Genomic DNA, 20,833 nt, shown 5'->3' on the forward strand with positions numbered 1-20,833 from the left:
TCAATTTCGTTTCTTTTTATGGCTGAGTAACATTCCATTGTATGTATGTGCCATATCTTCTTTATCCATTCATCCGATGATGGACACTTAGGTTGTTTACATCTCCGGGCTATTGTAAATAGGGCTGCTATGAATATTTTGGTACATGACTCTTTTTGAATTATGGTTTTCTCAGGGTATATGCCCAGTAGTGGGATTGCTGGGTCATATGGTAGTTCTATTTGTAGTCTTTTAAGGAACCTCCATACCGTTCTCCATAGTGGCTGTACCAATTCACATTCCCACCACCAGTGTAAGAGTGTTCCCTTTTTTCCACACCCTCTCCAGCATTTATTGTTTCTAGATTTTTTGATGATGGCCACTCTGACTGGTGTGAGATGATATCTCATTGTAGTTTTGATTTGCATTTCTCTAATGATTAAAGATGTTGAGCATTCTTTCATGTGTTTGTTGGCAGTCTGTATATCTTCTGTGGAGAAATGTCTATTTAGGTCTTCTGCCCATTTTTGGATTGGGTTGTTTGTCTTTTTGTTATTGAGCTGCATGAGCTGCTTATAAATTTTGGAGATTAATCCTTTGTCAGTTGCTTCATTTGCAAATATTTTCTCCCATTCTGAGGGCTGTCTTTTGGTCTTGTTTATGGTTTCCTTTGCTGTGCAAAAGCTTTGAAGTTTCATTAGGTCCCATTTGTTTATCTTTGTTTTTATTTCCATTTCTCTAGGAGGTGGGTCCAAAAGGATCTTGCTGTGATTTATGTCATAGAGTGTTCTGCCTATGTTTTCCTCTAAGAGTTTGATAGTGTCTGGCCTTACATTTAGGTCTTTAATCCATTTTGAGCTTATTTTTGTGTATGGTGTTAGGGAGTGATCTAATCTCATACTTTTACATGTCCCTGTCCGGTTTTCCCAGCACCGCTTATTGAAGAGGCTGTCCTTTCTCCACTGTACATTCCTGCTTCCTTTATCAAAGATAAGGTGACCGTATGTGCGTGGGTTTATCTCTGGGCATTTTATCCTGTTCCATTGATCTATCTTTCTGTTTTTGTGCCAGTACCATACTGTCTTGATTACTGTAGCTTTGTAGTATAGTCTGAAGTCAGGGAGCCTGATTCCTCCAGCTCCATTTTTCATTCTCAAGATTGCTTTGGCTATTTGGGGTCTTTTGTGTTTCCATACAAACTGTGAAATCTTTTGTTCTAGTTCTGTGAAAAATGCCAGTGGTAGTTTGATAGGGATTGCATTGAATCTGTAGGTTGCTTTGGGTAGTAGAGTCATTTTCACAATGTTGATTCTTCCAATCCAAGAACATGGTATATCTCTCCATCTATTTGTATCATCTTTCATTTCTTTCATCAGTGTCTTATAATTTTCTGCATACAGGTCTTTTGTCTCCTTAGGTAGGTTTATTCCTAGATATTTTATTCTTTTTGTTGCAGTGGTAAATGGGAGTGTTTTCTTGATTTCACTTTCAGATTTTTCATCATTAGTATATAGGTATGCCAGAGATTTCTGTGCATTAATTTTGTATCCTGCTACTTTACCAAATTTATTGATTAGCTCTAGTAGTTTTCTGGTAGCATCTTTAGGATTCTCTATATATAGTATCATGTCATCTGCAAACAGTGGCAGCTTTACTTCTTCTTTTCTGATCTGGATTCCTTTTATTTCCTTTTCTTCTCTGATTGCTGTGGCTAAAACTTCCAAAACTATGTTGAATAAGAGTGGTGAGAGTGGGCAACCTTGTCTTGTTCCTGATCTTAGTGGAAATGGTTTCAGTTTTTCACCATTGAGGACAATGTTGGCTGTGGGTTTGCCATATATGGTCTTTATTATGTTGAGGAAAGTTCCCTCTATGCCTACTTTCTGCAGGGTTTTTATCATAAATGGGTGTTGAATTTTGTCGAAAGCTTTCTCTGCATCTATTGAGATGATCATATGGTTTTTCTCCTTCAATTTGTTAATATGGTGTATCACGTTGATTGATTTGCATATATTGAAGAATCCTTGCATTCCTGGAATAAACCCCACTTGATCATGGTATATGATCCTTTTAATGTGCTGTTGGATTCTGTTTGCTAGTATTTTGTTGAGGATTTTTGCATCTGTGTTCATCAGTGATATTGGCCTGTAGTTTTCTTTCTTTGTGACATCCTTGTCTGGTTTTGGTATCAAGGTGATGGTGGCTTCGTAGAATGAGTTTGGGAGTGTTCCTCCCTCTGCTATATTTTGGAAGAGTTTGAGAAGGATAGGTGTTAGCTCTTCTCTAAATGCTTGATAGAATTCGCCTGTGAAGCCATCTGGTCCTGGGCTTTTGTTTGTTGGAAGATTTTTAATCACAGTTTCAATTTCAGTGCTTGTGATTGGTCTGTTCGTATTTTCTATTTCTTCCTGATTCAGTCTTGGCAGGTTGTGCATTCCTAAGAATTTGCCCTTTTTTTCCAGGTTGTCCATTTAATTGGCATAGAGTTGCTTGTAGTAATCTCTTATGATCTTTTGTATTTCTGCAGTGTCAGTTGTTACTTCTCCTTTTTCATTTCTAATTCCATTGATTTGAGTCTTCTCCCTTTTTTTCTTGATGAGTCTGGCTAATGGTTTATCAATTTTGTTTATCTTCTCAAAGAACCAGCTTTTAGTTTTATTGATCTTTGCTATCGTTTCCTTCATTTCTTTTTCATTTATTTCTGATCTGATTTTTATGATTTCTTTCCTTCTGCTAACTTTGGGGTGTTTTTGTTCTTCTTTCTCTCATTGCTTTAGGTGCAAGGTTAGATTGTTTATTTGAGATGTTTCCTGTTTCTTAAGGTGGGATTGTATTGCTATAAACTTATGTCTTAGAAGTGCTTTTGCTGCATCCCATAGGTTTTGGGTCGTCGTGTGTCCATTGTCATTTGTTTCTAGATTTTTTTTATTTCCTCTTTGATTTCTTCAGTGACCACTTCATTATTAAGTAGTGTATTGTTTAGCCTCCATGTGTTTGTATTTTTTACAGATCTTTTCCTGTAATTGATATCTAGTCTCATAGCACTATGGTCAGAAAAGATACTTGATACAAATTCAATTTTCTTAAATTTACCAAGGCTTGATTTGTGACCCTAGATATGATCTATCCTGGAGAATGTTCCATGAGCACTTGAGAAAAATGTGTATTCTGTTGTTTTTGGATGGAATGTCCTATAAATATCAGTTAAGTCCATCTTGTTTAATGTATCATTTAAAGCTTGTGTTTCCTTATTTATTTTCATTTTGGATGATCTGTCCATTGGTGAAAGTGGGGTGTTAAAGTCCCCTACTATGAATGTGTTACTGTCGATTTCCCCTTTTATGGCTGTTAGTATTTGCCTTATGTATTGAGGTGCTCCTATGTTGGGTGCATAAATATTTACAATTGTTATATCTTTTTCTTGGATTGATCCCTTGATCATTATGTAGTGTCCTTCTTTGTCTCTTCTAGTAGTCTTTATTTTAAAGTCTATTTTTCCTGATATGAGAATTGCTACTGCAGCTTTCTTTTGGTTTCCATTTGCATGGAATATCTTTTTCCATCCCCTTACTTTCTGTCTGTATGTGTCTCTAGGTCTGAAGTGGGTCTCTTGTAGACAGCATATATATGGGTCTTGTTTTTGTATCCATTCAGCCAATCTGTGTCTTTTGGTGCGAGCATTTAGTCCATTTACATTTAAGGTAATTATCGATATGTATGTTCCTATTCCCATTTTCTTGCATATTTTTTTAAAATTAAAAAAACTTTGGGCCACACCATGTGGCATGCAGGATGCGGGATCTTAGTTCCCCAACCAGGGATGGAACCTGCGCCCCCTGCAGCGGGAGCGCAGAGTCCCAACCCCTGGATGGCCAGGGAAGTCCCACCTTAGAATGCATATAAATATGCATTTATATGAAAAGAAAATATAAAAAGAATAAAAAGAAAATAAAAATAAAAAGAATAAAAATATTCTTTTTACCCATGAGCACGGGGTATCTTTCCATTGATTTTTATCTGTTCAGTTTCCTTTATCAGCGTCTTCCAGTTTTCAGTGTGCAGGTCCTTCACATCCTTGGTTAAATTTACTTCTAGTTATCTTTTTGGATGCAATTGTAAATGGAATTAAAAAAAAATTTCTCTTTCTGATGGTTCATTATCAGTGTATAGAATCACAAATGATTTTTGTGCATTGATTTTTTTTTTGGTATCTTGCAGCTTTACTGAATTCATTTGTTAGTTGTAATAGTTTTTTGGTGGTTGGATGTGGAAAACTAGAATTCAGAAATCCCACTGTTTCAACTACATCCAGGTCATCCACAGCACCCAAGACATAGTGGCTCCCAGTATAATCTTCCCATGGTGCCTCTTGTAGTATGTGGACTCCTACAAGGGTGATTAGCATCACTACTGTGGGTGAACTGGATCTGGGTAGGGCTTGGCCTCTATAACAGAGTTTGATGTCTGTATTTCTGGTGTGGTATGACATGGTTCTTGTTTTTTTTTTTTTAACATGTTTTTAATTAGTTTCTGCTTTATAACAAAGTGAATCAGTCATACATATACATCTGCTCCCACATCCCTTCCCTCTTGCGTCTCCCTCCCTCCCATCCTCCCCATCCCACCCCTCCAGGCGGTCACCAAGCACCGAGCTGATATGCTATGCTATAGCATATAGCATATATGTTTATAGCATATGCTATGCTATAAACATATCAGCACAGCTGATACTGTGCTATGCAGCCACTTCCCACTATCTATCTACCTTATGTTTGGTACTGTATATATGTCCAAGCCTCTCTCTTGAGAGTGGACTTGAGGATATGGGGAGGGGGAAGGGTAAGCTGTGACAAAGCGAAAGAGAGGCGAGAGAGACATGGTTGTTTTGATGAGTACTTTATTTTCTAGTAAATTTCAAGTGTATAAAAAACTTTAAATAGCAGTATAAAGTTTTCCACATTCACAGAATACTCGTTTGTTTTACCCTGTGAGAGTGGGAGGGCCACTCTCCCAGGGAACCAGCACATAACCCCAAAATGAGGAATAATTATGGTTTCCACATTATAATCCTATCCACAGACCCGCTTCAACTTTTACCAGCTGCCCCAGCTTTGTGGAAATGTATTTTCCATTCGAATACAGTTTTCTTTTCCTGGAACCATCACTGGGGCTTTTCCTCACTTTAAAAACCTTGTTGGATTTAAAGGGTACAAGATGAGCATGATCTGGGTGGTTTTTCTGTATGGCTTCTTTCACTTAGGATGTTTTCAATGTTTATCCGCATTGTAACATTGATCATTATTTCATTCATTTTTTTCATTGTGATTAAAAACACATTTACCATTTAAACCATTTTTAAAAGCTTTATTTAAATAAAATTTATTTTATTTTTAATTTTTTGGCTGTGTTGGGTCTTCATTGCTGTGCGCGGGCTTTCTCTACTTGCGGCGAGCAGGGGCTACTACTCTTCGTTGTGGTGTGCAAGCTTCTCATTGCGATGGCTTCTCTTGTTGCAGAGCAAGGGTTCTAGGCACGCTGGCTTCAGTAGTTGTGGCGCACGGGCTTAGCAGCTCCACGGCATGTGGGATCTTCCAGGACCAGCGCTTGAACCCGTGTCCCCTGCATTGGCAGGCGGATTCTTAACCACTGTGCCACCAGGGAAGCCCCATTTAAACCATTTTTAAGTACACAGTTCTGTGGCATTAACTACATTCACATTGTTGTAAAAATATCCTCACCATCCATCTCCAGAGCTTTTTAATTTTCCCCATGTGAAACCGTAGTCATTAAACACTAACTCACCTCAACCCCTGGCAACCTTATTCTACTTATTCTACTTTGTCTTTGATACCTCATACTAGTGGAATCATAGAAGGTTTGTCCTTTTGTGTCTGGCTTGTTTCACTTAGCATAATGACTTCAAGGTTCATCCACACTGTTGCATGTGTGAGAATTACCTTAGTTTTAAAGGTTGAATCATATTCCATTGCATATATACTACACTGTACTTATCCATTCATCTGTTGAAGGATGTGTTGTGTTGCTTCCACCTTTTGGCTCTTGTGAATAATGTTGCTATGAATATGGGGTGTACACCCTGGAGTGGAATCAAGGGATCATACGTTAATTCCATGTTTACGTTTTTGGGGAGCTACCATACTGTTTTCCACAGCAGCCGTATAATTTTATTTTATTCCTTTATATGACAGAATAATGCAGCTTATTGATCTTCCTTATTTTGCTTATCCATTTACCTGCTGATGGACATTTAATCTTTTCTACCTTGGGCTATTGTGAATAGTGCTGCTATGAATAGTTGGTGTACAAGTTTTTGTCTGAACACTTGTTTTCCATTGTTTGGGTATATATGTAGGAGTAGAGTTGTTGAACCACATGGTAATTATATTTTATATTTTTGAATAAATGCTAAAGTTTTGTACACATAGACTGCACCATTGTACATCTCCACAAGTGACTTTTAAGGGTTCCAATGTCTCTACATTGTTGCCAACATTTGTTACTTTTATTTATTTATTTTAAAATTTATTTTTATTTTTATTTTTATTTGTATTATTTTTATTGTTATTTTTATTTATTCTAGTGTGTGTGAAGGGGCATCACATTGTGGCTTTTATTTGCATTTTCATCATGACTACTGATGTTTGACGTCTTTTCATGTCCTTGTTGACCATTTGTATGTCTTACCTGGAGAACAGTCCATGAAAGTCATTTGTCCCTTTCAAAAATTGTATTATTTGTCTTTTTGTTGATGAGTTGTAAAAGTCCTGGGTATATTCTAGATAAAGAGTCTTATCAGATATATAATGTGCCAATATAATATTTTTTTCCATTCTGTGGGCTGTCTTTTTACTTTCTGGATAGCCTCTTTTGATGCACAAAGGTTTGTAATTTTGAGGAAATCCAATTTACTTTTTTCTTTCATTTCTTATGCTTTACTGTCAAATCTAAGAAACCATTGCTAAATTCGTGGTCAGGAAGATTTAATTCCTTGGTTTATTTGAGAGTTCATAGAGTCCTTTCTCGGTACCCACTAGACCAGGCTTTAGGCCTGGGGTTGAGTCAGTGTGAGGGTTCAGGGGTCACGGTTTAGGGTTATGGGTCATTGTTGGAGAGTCATTGTAGAGGGTTGTGGTTAAAGGTCATGGTCAGGGATTAGAGTTTGGGGGTCAGGGGCGAGGGTCTAGGGGTCTGGGGCTAAGGTTGTTAGGGGGTTACAGTTAGAGGTTAGGGTTCATAGGGTTAAGGTTAGAGTTAGGTTTAAGCATAATTGGCCCTCACTGCCCTCCCCTATTCTTCTCTCTGAAGCCTCCAGAATGGATAGGACTTGCCCAGGGTCAAAGAGGAGTCAGGGAGCCGAGGTCAATAACTGTTTTTCTGGCCTCCCTTTCCCCAGTCCTGGGCTCTGAGAGAAGAATGAAATGTCTGTTCTTGTCTCGGACTGTTTCTTATCCACCTCAACCTCTGTCAAGGATTAGGGAGGGTGTCAGAAGTCATGCATGGTTTCCTTCTGCCCTCCCACCTGGGAAGGGTGATGCTGGCCCTACTCTGCCTGGGCAGCCCCAGGTTCCAGCACAGCCCAGACAGGAGGGCACTCAGTGGACATGTGTGGATTTATACAGGACTGGGTGCAGTGACCTGCCAGCTCCCAGATGCTGCCTTCTTAAGGGCTGGTGGGGCCTTCCTGGAACTGGAGGCATCCTTTGTGCAGTCTGAGTGGGCATGAATAGATGATCAAGTCTCAGGACAGCCCTTGACCTCTCACTATCCAGGCAGGCATCTGTGGTCCTCTAGCTCAGTCCAGCCTGGGCATTGTCAGGCCCTCATGTATAGTTACTGAGCTGACCATGCTGCCGGGCAATTAAACAGCTACCTGGGCAGTGTAGACATTCCTTTGAGAAGTTTCAACTACCAACATCCCTGTGGTTGAGAAAAAGGCCTCTCCCTCACAGCCTTGTAGCTTGCCAAGAGAGGTAATAATCCTCTAAACATTGGAGTGTGTCCCTGACACAACAACCATACAGCAGACCATGGCCCTGCAATCCTTTGCCCTTTCAGTCGTTAGAAACTTTTGACATTCATATTCATTAAGAATCAAAGATATGGGAGCAACTGGACCTCCCAATGGGAGATTCACACTGAGACTGCATTGTCTTGGAGAGCCATATGCATCCATGTGACCTCTGGAAAGCCTGCCAATTATGGGTTCCATGGCATGGAATAATTCTTGAGCCTCCTGTTACTTCATTGCACAAGAGTTCCCTTACCACCCTAGCATTTGGTTTCTTCCCTTAGTAAAGGAGACAGAAGAAACTGGAAAAGGAGCAGTATTGTTTTTCAGGGATGGGTGATTAATATGGCCAGGGAGATGGCATAGCTCCAGGGCTCCCACCTCTCAGGGGCAGGAATGAGGTCTGTGTGTCTTCTGAGGGCACATGGGCTGTTCTGGGCCAACCTCTGAGATGTGAGGACCTGGTGCCCAAGGCAGGAGACTTGAGTTTACCACCACCAATAATCCTGACTTTTCAGCAAGTGAAAGAACTTCTTGCAGTCTTGGGAGGACAGTAAAAGCACTAGATAAGTAGCTGCAGCCCCTGACCCTGAGTGAACCCCTTTCTTCCTTTTGTGTCAGATTCTATGCTCTACAGTGAGCTGTCATTGACATAGAATCTGTTGCTTTCTCCCAGCCAGCATCTGTTCTCATGCCCAAGTGCCTCAGTTTTCCTTTGGGAATTGCATCTCACCTGCTTCCAGTCCAAACAGTTCCAGAAGGATGACCCCATGTTCCACCCAGCTCGAAGATGGGTTTACAGCCCACATCTAGCCAGTCCCATTTTCCATCTTCTGGTGATGGGGGAAGTATGAGACTGTAACCCAAGCCAGACCAAAGGCATTTAAAACCATGACTTTATTGGAATCCAGGAAAAGGAGAAACTCTTTCTCGGAAAATGGATGGTGAGTGGTTGTCAGCCTAGAATAGCTGTTGGCCCAAGGGCAGTGAGAGAGCCTGTGCCTGTGAATGGGGTCCCCCAAAGGCACTGAGCAGGACAGAGGTTTGGAGAGAAGCAAGATCACACGGAGAGAGTGTGAGCCACTGGACCTGCCAGGTCCAAACCCATTCTTCAACTTGCCACTTGCAAGTATTAATGTATTTCTACCCTTACAATAAATACTAATTTATTTTACTTCAGTAAGTGTGTCCAGTCGCTGGGAATAAAAAAAAAAAGTCCTAGTTGACACATCCGAATCAATACTCCCTGATCCATCCTCAGGTGTTCACACTGGGTAGGCGTGGCTGGGGGAGGTGAAGACACTGGGTGAGGTCATATACTAGGGGAACTGCCAAACAGCTCTGTCCCTGCTCCTTCCCTGTCCTGGGAGAGGGAAACCCTGGAACAGTGATAGGGTAACCAGTATGGGGAAGAGGTTCCTCAGTGATTAATTGCTCTTTTTGTGTTTTCCTTAATTTAGGGTTCATTTTGGTAACGTGTTTCTACAAAGAAATCACCCGTTTCCTCTAGATTTCCTGTTACAGTAGTTTTCTCTTATTTAACTTTTAATTTTTCCTGTCTAATTTTCTACAGAATCATCACAAATAATGAAGAAATATTGATACTTTATTATTAACTGAAGTCCCTATTCACGTTCCCTTTGTTATAGCTTTCCTTGTTCCAGGATCTCAGAGGACGTGGGGTCATCATGTCTGTTTAGTCTCTTCTGGGCTTTGACAGTTGCTCAGACTCTCCTTGTTTCCATGACCTTGACAGTGTGGAGGAGGACTTGTCGGGTATTTTATAGACTGCCGGGCACTGGGATTTGCTTGGTGGTTTTGTCGTGGTTAGACTTGGCTTTGAAAAAGCAGATCACAGAGGTGAAGTGCTTCCTCTTCACTATATATCAAGAGGACAGGATCTTAAGGGAACTTCTCACTTATATTCTTAATTTTGGTCACCTAGCTGAAGTAGTGTTTGTCAAGTTTTCCCACAGTGAGGTTAATTTTTTTCCATGTCCATCCTGTGTGTCTTATGTAGGAGGAATTCATAATGCAGAACCCACACTTGAGGAGAGAGGGGTTAGCTTCACATCCTTGATGGACAGCTGAGTGTCTATATGAATTGTTTAGAAACTTTCTGCATAGGAGATTTCTATTTAACACCATTCATCAAAAACTATGTAATTTATTTTTACCAGTTTGGACACATGAAACTTTAACTTTTTTTTTTTTTTTTTTTCTTTTTGCGGTATGCGGGCCTCTCACTGTTGTGGCCTCTCCCGTTGCGGAGCACAGGCTCCGGATGCGCAGGCCCAGCGGCCATGGCTCACGGGCCCAGCCGCTCCGCGGCATGTGGGATCCTCCCAGACCGGGGCACGAACCCGTATCCCCTGCATCGGCAGGCGGACTCTTAACCACTGCGCCACCAGGGAGGCCCGAAACTTTAACTTTTAACTTTTGTTTATAATCCAGCACTACATTATTAGACTGCTTAGTTCATTCTTGCTTTGGCTGTTGAGAGCTTTTTCCATTTGCTCCTGTTTTCATTTTACATAATTTTTCTTTTGTGGGTTTTTTAAATTTTGGGTACTTCTTTACTTTCTGATATTTTAAGATTACGCTGCTTCATATATTTACTGTCTCAGTCCTAGCATCAGCCCTTTCTTCTGAGAGCCCTTGTTCCTTTTATTAGAGACTGGTATTAAAAACTTACATGTGGGAGCTAAATATGCTCAGCTGACAGTGCATGGAAATATGTGCATGTATCCCAGCCTATGCATATACACATAGTTCCACATGGAAATCTTTATAATTAGGTGTATCTCTGTTAGGCTAAAGATAGTTTATACTGATATCTCCAACCTGATCTGTTATGACATGGATATTGTAACCTTCTCTCTTTGTCTGTGACTTCCCACTCCAGTGGTCAGAAACCTGGCTTCCACCATTTGTCGTTTATTAAATTCACTGCTTGTTCCATTCGATTACTGATATAGTAGTTTCAGTACTGTTAGCTGCTACCCCTCATGGGAAAGAACTTAGAGTCCACTGTGTATGTACGGTATATTTTGCCTTTGGCCTACAGAGTCCGCTCATTTCCAAAGTTAACTTAGGTCAGCCCATTTTGTCCCACCACCAACAGTGAGTTTTTTCATACATTTGTAAATCAGTTAGATTCTTTGTTACATTCTGTATGCCAGTCTTTGACACTCCCATATCCTAAGTAGCTAAATTTGAATAGATTGTAATTTACTTGTTGGGTTGTAAAAATCTGTGGGTGTAGACAAATACATAGTTGACAGCTATTCACCACTAAAGTATTATACAGACTGTTTCAACCACATATTCCATAAACTGTTTGCCATGTCAGTGTTGCCTTTTCTAGAATGTCATATAAATGAGGTCATACAGTGTGTAGCACTTAAGACTGGATGCTTTCACTTAGCAATGTAAGTGTTAGATGCATCTTTTTTTTTTTTGCCTGGGTTGATGGTCCATTCCTTTATATCGCTGAATACTATCGCATTGCATGTATATGAGAGAAAAAATAATTTTCCCTCTACTCTTCTGTGTTCTTCACTGAGATCTCCCTTATAATGAAAAGGAGATGAACTGGAGAAAACAATCAGAAGTTTAATATATACCATCCATACCTCCTGTATACTTGAAAGATACCCAGGAAAACTGAGTCACCCCCTGAAATGGCCCAAGCCATTACCTTAAATGCTTCTGCTGAGAACAAAAAAAGATGTTAGGGAATGGAGGAAGCCATTTAAGGGAGGTTATTAGGCAAAGCACAGTAAACAAGGGTATGGTTGTTACACAGATTTATATCCAGGCCTGTTTCATTGACAAGCTTTTTTTTTTTAACATTTATTTATTTAGCTGCACTGGGTCTTAGTTGAGGCCTGTGGAATCTTTAGTTGCGGCATGTGGGCTCTTATTTGCAGCATGCGGGATCTAGTTCCCTGACCAGGGGTTGAACCCTGGCCCCCTGCATTGGGAGCATGGAGTCTTAACCACTGGACCAGCAGGGAAGTCCCAACAAGCTTTTCTTGATATTTAGTCATCATTCAATTCCTGGTCCAGAGAGGGACGTGCCCTTACAAATGAAGATATCCTTAATAATTGTAAATTTACCTCATAAAAGGGCATTTTCTGCTTGATTTTGAAAGATTCTCCTGGGCCTGTTTCTTAAATTAATCAGTCCAAAATAATCCTTTTGTCAAATGGGCATATTTTGGGGTGGTGTATTCTGCTCCCCTCGACATGTATGTGCCCTAATTTGCTTATGAATTCATCTACAGAAGGACATCCTGATATCTTTAAGTTTTTAGCCATTATGAATAAGAGCTGCTGTGCATTACTTGATGCTAGTTTTGGTTTGAACACAGTTTTTCAAAGCAATTGTCTAAATACAAGAGGTACACTTCTTGGATCCTAGGGTGAGACTGTTTAGATTTGGAAAAAACTGCCAAACTGTCTTCCGAAGTTGGTTGTACATGCATTCCACCAGCATTTTGAGTATATTCTTGTATGCTTATTTACTGCCTGTTTATCTTCTTGGGCCAGGTGTGTGTTTCAATCTTTCCCAAATTTTAATGGTGTTGTTGGCATAATTTGAGTACAGATCCTTTATCAGATACGTGTTTTGGAAATAGTTTCTTGCAGTTTGTGGTTTGTCTTTCGGTTTTCTGAATAAGGTCACCAGACCCAAGGTCATGTAGATTTTCTTTTTTTTTCCTAGGATTTTTATAGTTTGGTAATTTAAATTTGTCTATGGGCAATTTTGAGTGAATTTTGGTTTAAGTTGTGAAGTTTGTGTCTACATTCATTTCATTACATATGGTTTCTGATTAATTGTTCCTTAACCATGTTTTGAGAAGATACAGTGAGATACTTGGCTCCATTTCAGTTTGGATTTCCAAACTTAGTATATACAGCAGAGCTGCCTTCCAGATGAGGCCTCTGGGTTTGTGAGTGCGGCGCTCCCGGCACTTCTCTGACGTCCCACAGGGGGCGCCGAACCCACCTCTCTGACCCTGGGGGCACAGGTGCACCCTGCCCACAGACTTTGCTCTGTGACAAGCAGACAGGAGCTTTGTCTCCTGTCAGAGCTTAGGTTTCTGGACCATGAGGCATTGTCCACACTAACAGGAGCTGGGTTTTTTCAGGAACCACTGGTGAGGAGACTCCACAAGAGGAAAAAATGAGCAAGTGTGGAGACTCTTCCTGTGCAGCTGACTGCTGGCTGGGTGGGGTGCATCTTCAGGGCTCTCAGGAGAGAAAGGGTTTAATGTGGAATATTGTGCACTTTAGTTAGTTTTATGTGCAGTGTAGATGGTGACCAGTGTTGTTCTTTGGAGTCTGGTGTCTAGTTTTCCTGGCACTGTTTGTTGATGGCTTTGGGTAGAATAAACATTTTTAATAATAGTAATTTTTCTGATGCATGAGCATGGAATATTGTTTTCTATTGTGTCTTCAATTTCTTTATCAGTGCTTTATAGTTTTCTGAGTACAGGTCTTTCGTGTCCTTGGTTAAATTTATTCCTAAATAGTTTGTTCTTTTTGATGGAATTGTAAATGGGATTGTTTTCTTGATTTTTCTTGCTGGTGGTTCATTATTAGTGTGCAGAAATAAAACTGATTTGTGTATATTGATTCCATATTTTGCAACTTTACTGAATTTATTTTTTAACATATTTTTTGAAGTAATGTGAAAAATTGTAATACTAAAATCTCACCATTTCTACTGCACCCCAGGTCATCCACAGGACCCAAGACATGGTAGCTACTAATATACTCTTCCCATGGTGCCTGTTAATACCATGCGGACTCCTACAAGGGAAATAAGTATCACAACTTTGGTTGAACTTGGTCTGGGTAAGTCTTGGCCTCTATAACTAAGTTTGATGGCTGTCTTATCTGATTTTCTGGCATGGTACTGACATGGTTGTTTAGAAAAGTAATTTACTTTCCAGCAACTAAAAATGTACAGAAAAGTTTCAATAATGGCAAAAAGTACTCACATTTGCCACTTCACACAAAATGCTCAGTGTGTTTTACCCAAGGAACCAGCACATAATCCCTAAATGAGGAAATCATGATGTCCACATTATAATTTAATACACAGGCCCACTTCAACTTTCATCTGCTCTCCCAACTGTATGAAAATGTCTTTTTCCATCCTGATCCAGTTTTCTTTTTCTGGAACCATTACTGAGTTTTCCCCTCATTTGACAACCTTGATGGATTTGAAGCAGACAAGATGAGTATGGGATCTGGGTGGCCTTTTTATTTTTTTTCCCCCCCTTGCAATACGTGGGCCTCTCACTGTTGTGGCCTCTCCCATTGCGGAGCACAGGCTCTGGACGTGCAGGCTCAGCGGCCATGGCTCACGGGCCCAGCTGCTCCGCGGCATGTGGGATCCTCCTGGACTAGGGCACGAACCCGTGTCCCCTGCATCGGCAGGCGGACTCTCAACCACTGTGCCACCAGGGAAGCCCTGGGTGGCCTTTTCTGTATGGCTTTTTTCACTAAGGATGTTTTTAACGTTCGTTTTTGTAACAAATATCAGCACTACACTTTTTTTTCCATTGTCATTACAAATACAAAACATGACTTTAGCATTTAATTCATTTTACGTATCCAGTTTTGTGGTATTAACTACCTTCATGTAGTTGCACAAACACGTTAACTAACACGTGTACATCCTGTTTGCATGGGAGATACCCAGGAAATTGAGTAACACCTTGGAATGGCCCAAGACATCACCTTAAATACCGTCTTTATCTAAAATGTAAAAAAAAGGAAGGGTATAGTTGTTTCTGTCTACATTCATTTGATTGCATATGGTTTCCAATTGATTGTTGTAGAACTAGTTTTAGAGAAGTCATGGGATAGTTGGCTTCATTTCAGTTTGAATTTCCAAATTTAGTGGATTCTGCAGGCTTGATACAAGGTTTACAAACTTGATATTGGATCAGGACATCCCATGGTGTAACTGGTATTAATGGTTTGTTCAACAATTAAAGTTCTGTGTGATATGAGTTCAGCCTGGAGTAATCCAGGTTAGTTTCTATCTGTTATACATTTGTCCCAGGATGAAAGGACAAAAGAAATAAGGCCTACTTTATAAAAGTGCCTTCAAATTAATTGATGGTATAATCTCAAGCTAATTTAAAAAAAATTATTTTATTGAAGTATAGTTGACTTACAAAGTCGTGTTAATTTCTGCTGTACAACAAAGTAATTCAGATATATATACACACACACACATACATATATACATACTGTTTTTCATATTCTTTTGCATTATGGTTTATTACAGGGTATTGAATATAGTTCCCTGTGCTGTACAGTAAGACCTTGTTGTTTATCCACCCTATATATAATAGTTTGCTTCTACTAATCCCAAACTCCCAATCCATCCCTCCCCCCGTCTTCCCCTTGGCAACCACAAGTCTGTTTTCTAAATCTGTGAGTCTGTTTTTGTTTGTATATAGGTTCATTTGGGTCTCATTTTAGATTCCACATATAAGTGATAGCATATGGTATTTGTCGTTCTATGACTTACTTCATTTAGTGTGATAATCTCTAGGTCCATCCATGTAGCTGCAAATGGCATTACTTCATTCTGTTTTATGGCTGAGTAATATTCCATTGTATATATGTACCACATCTTCTATAGCCATTCATCTTTTGAGGGACACTCAGCTTGCTTCCATGTCTTGGCTATTGTGAATAGTGCTGCTGTGAACGCTAGGGTGCACGTATCTCTTTGAATTATAGTTTTGTCTGGATATATGCCCAGGAGTGGGATTGCTGGTTCATATGGTAATTCTATTTTTAGTTTTTTGAGGAACCTCCATACTGTTTTCTATAGTGGCTGTATCAATTTACATCCCCACCAACAGTGTAGGAGGGTTTCCTTTTCTCCACACCCCCTTCAGCATTTATTTGTAGACATTCTTTTTTTTTTTTTTTTTTTTTTTTTGCGGTACGCGGACCTCTCACTGTTGTGGCCTCTCCCGTTGCAGAGCACAGGCTCCAGACGCGCAGGCTCAGCAGCCATGGCTCACGGGCCCAGCCGCTCCGCGGCATGTGGGATCCTCCCGGACCAGGGCACGAACCCGCGTCCCCTGCATCGGCAGGCGGACTCTCAACCACTGCGCCACCAGGGAAGCCCTATTTGTAGACATTTTAATGATGGCCATTCTGACCACTATGAGGTGATAACTCACTGTAGTTTTGATTTCCATTCTCTCATAATTAGCGATGTGGAGCATCTTTTCATGTGCCTATTGGCCATCTGTATGTCTTCTTTGGAAAAATGTATATTTAGACCTCCTGCCCACTTTTTAATTTTTTTAGTTTTTGAGTTGTATCAGCTGTTTGTATACTTTAGAAATTATGCCCTTTTTGGTCACATCATTTGCAGGTATTTCCTCCCAAACAGCACAGGTGCTGGAACAACTGGATACCCACATGCAGAAGAATAAAGTTGGACCCTTACCTCCCCCCACCCCGTATACAAAATCAACACAAAATGGACCAACGGCCTAGATGTAAGAACCAAAATTAAAAAACTCATAGAAGAAAACATGAGAGTAAATCTTCGTGACCTTCAATTTGGTCATGATTTCTTAGATTTGCTACCAAAAGCACAAGCAACAAAAGACAAAATAGATGAATTGGACTTCCTCAAAATGAAAAACAGTTGTGTATAAAAGGAGCAAGGAATAAGATAATCCACCATCCAAAATGGCACAAGATGTTTGCAAACCATGTATCTGATAAAGGACTGTAGCCCACCAGCCAAGCCCCGTGGTGGTCCAGTGGAGTGTCTGTGTGGCCCCTCCTGTCCTAGGTGATAAGGGGATTTCAGGCCCCACAGCACCCAGGGTGTGGACACTGGTTATCCTTAGCACCCTCAAGGAGTGAGTGCTGGATGGTTTTGAGCCCAGCTGCACTCCCATTACTGCCCTCAAAGGCTGAAGGCTTCAACATGCCTCCAGAAGGACACAGAGTATTTGCAAGTCTTTGAGACCCAAGAGGACAGTCTTCACTTTTCTGAAAAGGGCATCTTATTATTTCACAGCATGACCATTTTCAATCGGGCTCTCAGGGGTGCCCTCCCAACTTCTTTATTTCTCTGAGAGTGGCCATGGGGGTTTGGCTATCCCCAGTCCCCACACCAGGTGACAAGGCCAGTGGGGCCAGACCCTGGTGGTCCTTAGCTTCGTTGGAGATGAACCCAGACTCTCAGCCTGCGATTGAACGTGGATGCCCCTGCTTCTCCCCATCACCGATTCTCATCTCCTCCTCTATCTCTCTTCCTCTTGCTTTTCAGTCTCAGATGTACCTCATGGTCACCACTCACAGTTCCCGCAGAGCCCAGAGATTTCTCCTTGAAGGAAAGGTTCTGGAAAATCAGAGGGATAAATAAAGAATGCAGCTGATTCCCGCCTTGTGCTGACACCCAAGAGGGTGAGGAGAGTGAGTGTTTTCTCATTAGAATTTTAAATCCTCCAAGTAATAGATCATTGTGGGGGGGGACATCTGGTGTCTTCCTGCTCATTCTAACAATGTCATTCCTGAATTTTAATGTGGTAAATAATTTAAATCATAAATATGCTGAGGGGGAGATCCATTTAAAAAATGTTAGAGGTAACTCCAAGGGATTTACAACAAACAAGGACACAGAACCCTGTGTCCAGACACTGGCTGACAGATTCCTGAGCCGCAGTCCCCTGGAGGGCAGAGTGGCCGTGACTCTCCTCCCGCAGGTGAGCCTACACAGGCACATCCCACGTGGGACCACTGCATCGCAGAATCTTAGAGTGGCCAATGGCAGGCAGCTGGCTGGAGATGTGGACAAGAGAGAACTGCCCAGCAGCCTGGGACAACGCCGGGGTGAGGCCTTAGGAAGGGCCAGTGTCAGAGCCTCAGAGATAACCTGAAGAGCGTTCAGGCTGTTAGGGACATCGTCAGAGATGCACTTAGGGACACATTCAGGGCCTTAGTTATGGACAGGATCAGGGCATTATTTAGTGACAGCTTAGACTATAAGGGACAGCGTCAGGGCCTAAGTTAGAGATAACGTGAGAGCCTTAGTTAGACAAAATTCAGGCTGTTGCTTAGGGATATATTCTGGGCCTTAGAGCCAGCATCATGGCCATAATTAGAATCAGTGTCAGGGCGTTAGTTAGGGCCAAAACTAGGGTGTTAGTTAGGGAAGGAGTCAGGTCATTAGTTACAGACAGTGTCAGGGTTTTAGGTGGGGACGGCGGCAAGTCCTTAGTTAAGAAGAATGTCACGGCCTTGGTTAGGGACGGCATCAGGGCGTAGTTAGGGAAAGAGTGAGGCCATTAGGTAGAGATAGACTCAGGGCCTTAGTTAGAGACGGCATCAAGTCCTTTGTTAGGGACATTGTCATGGCCTCAGTTAAAGAGAACTTGAGGGTCTTAGAGATAGTGTCAGGGACTTAGTTATGGACATCTTTAGGGCCTCAGTTAGAGGTAACTTGAGGGTCTTGGTAAGAGACATTTGGGGTCATTAGTGCCATGGTCAGGACCTTAGTGCCGTCTTCAGTACATCAGTTATGGGCCGCATCAGGGCATCAATGAGGGACAGCTCATGTTATTAGGGGCCGTGTCAGGGACTGTGTCAGGGCCTTAGTTAGGGAAAGAGTGAGGCCATTAGTTAAAGACAGACTCAGGGCCTTAGTTAGAGACGGCCTCAGTCCTTAGTTAAGGAGAGTGTCAGGGCCTCGGTTAAAGATAAGTTGAGGGCCTTTGTTAAGGACAGCCTCAGGGCCTTAAAGGGATGTCCGTAAGAGTATCTTTGGGCTCTTTACCAAACTAAAACCCCCACAAAATAGAAGATTTTAGCATTCTTCATTCCAGAGAAGCTCATCAAGAGACCATCTGAGGCCAGATTAAAGGGAGTTAAGGCCCTGTACACACACTAATCCTTAGGAGCAACTGTGTCCTTAAACCATTGCTGTAAAACTCCTCACCAGATCCTCCTGCATTGGGACACACAGTTTTTGAGGGCATGAGTTTTGTGTGTCCCCCTTTGGCTGGCAAAGCAGTAAAGCTATTCTTTTCTACTTCTTCCAAACCTCTGTCTCTGAGATTTGATTTGCCACTGGTGCACAGAGGTCGAGTTTTCGGCATCAAATTTAGTACCCAATATGGGGCTGACTTGGGGATGGCCCCTGTGGATCCTGTGACTTGATTGGACACTCTATGATTTTCTCCATGCCAGCCTCTTTTGAGAGAGTGTAGGGTTGGAGAATTCCTTTAGAGGCCAGACTGCCTGGGACCCTTGCCTGGAGAGGCCAAGCCCCAGTCATACCCCATCTGCCATCCCAGCAGTTGGAACTCTGGGGCAGGAGAAGATGGCAGAAGAGGGACCACCCTAGCAACTGCCAAGGCCATCTTTGCCTTGAGGATGTTCTTCTCTTCCTCCTTCCTGCACTGCCCCGAATGTCCTACTCCAAGGGATTATTTTGGGAAACCAGAAAAGTAGCATTTGGGGTGTTGCGATACCTCAGCCAGCATGTGGTAACTCCCCTAGCATGCACTCTAAGGTCCTTTTAGCCCTGTACATTTGGGGGAACTTTAGTTCCCATTTGGGTGACTTTTCATTCCAGGAAATTTCATTTGGAAGGTGCACCACTTGGACAGAGGTCACAGGCTAAGTTGAGACTTGGAAGCTGACTTGAGTCTTGTGCTGTTTGGTTTTTGGTTTCTGTTTGACTTTTGGTTCTCTTTGGTTTGAGGCTTCCCTTAGTGGTGAGGATTTTGTTTTGTTCTTAGTCCGCGTATGAGTGTTCTATGGTTCAAACATAGGAAGTGCTTCTTCTTCAATTCCATCTGATAGCCAATGGGAAAAATCCTGGCAGACTGGTCAACCTGTAGTTGTAAACCTAAGACTAAGAAAAGATTGAAATTCTATTGTAATTTTGTTCAGCCAACATATGGATACATTCTTGAAAATGAGGAAAGGTGGTCTTTGAATGGTAGCCTAAATGACTGTACTACCCTTCAGCTAGAGTTATTTTGTAACTGGAAGAGAAAGACAAAAGAAGTTCCATATGTTCAAGCATTTATGAAGCTACATAATAAACAAAGTGAGCAGCTGGGTACCAGGCTGATAGTACAAAGAGAAAAGAAAGTCACTTTGTACTAGAGCTGTTTGTTTCTGAATGCGGAAGAAAATAAGGGGCAAAATAAGATGGATACAGAAGGTGATGAAAATTTGTGAAAAGGAAACACTGAGAAAACAAGTTGTGCATGATCAGGATTTTCTAAAATTGGATTAAATTTAGTTGGGTAAATGGATTTTGTTGGAAGTGGGTTAGGGCAAGACTGGCTTTGGTTTCTCCCTCCAAAGTTTTCTTGGAACACTGCTTTTGGTAACAGCTTGTGAGTTCCTTTCCCTGTGTCTGTGATCTGTATTTTTGTTTGAAATCTCCTTGCTTTGGTTAAGTGAATAAGTGTTTGGCCAATTCTAACAGTTCTTTTGATCTCCAGCTAACTTTGAGATGCTTTAGAAGGCCCCTGAGCCATCTCAGAGAGAAATGTTTGATTAGTATGTTAAATTACATGGAATTCCTAAAAATCTAGTATGTCCTGGTAAAATGTTATCGGTCATAATTCTAGTTATTTTTAAATGTTTCATGTAACAGCAATAATTGTTTCTTTTGGGGCTTCCCTGGTGGCGCAGTGGTTGAGAGTCCGCCTGCCGATGCAGGGGACATGGGTTCGTGCCCTGGTCCGGGAAGATCCCACGTGCCACGGAGCGGCTGGGCCCGTGAGCCATGGCCGCTGAGCC

The 20,833-nt window shown here is 41.4% G+C and overlaps 1 long non-coding RNA gene across 2 annotated transcripts in view; it reads left to right on the forward strand.

The window, feature by feature from the left end:
• LOC132478917 (uncharacterized) overlaps positions 1-20,833 on the forward strand; it is a 34,271-nt gene that overhangs the window by 12,527 nt on the left and 911 nt on the right. For both annotated transcript variants that reach the window (XR_009530424.1, XR_009530425.1), the window contains 2 exons: positions 13,754-13,873; positions 17,343-17,488. This is a non-coding gene — a long non-coding RNA (uncharacterized LOC132478917). The remainder of the gene's footprint in view (positions 1-13,753; positions 13,874-17,342; positions 17,489-20,833) is intronic.

Source organism: Mesoplodon densirostris, chromosome 18, assembly GCF_025265405.1.
Source record: "Mesoplodon densirostris isolate mMesDen1 chromosome 18, mMesDen1 primary haplotype, whole genome shotgun sequence".
In the NCBI taxonomy this organism is placed as follows: domain Eukaryota; kingdom Metazoa; phylum Chordata; class Mammalia; order Artiodactyla; family Ziphiidae; genus Mesoplodon; species Mesoplodon densirostris.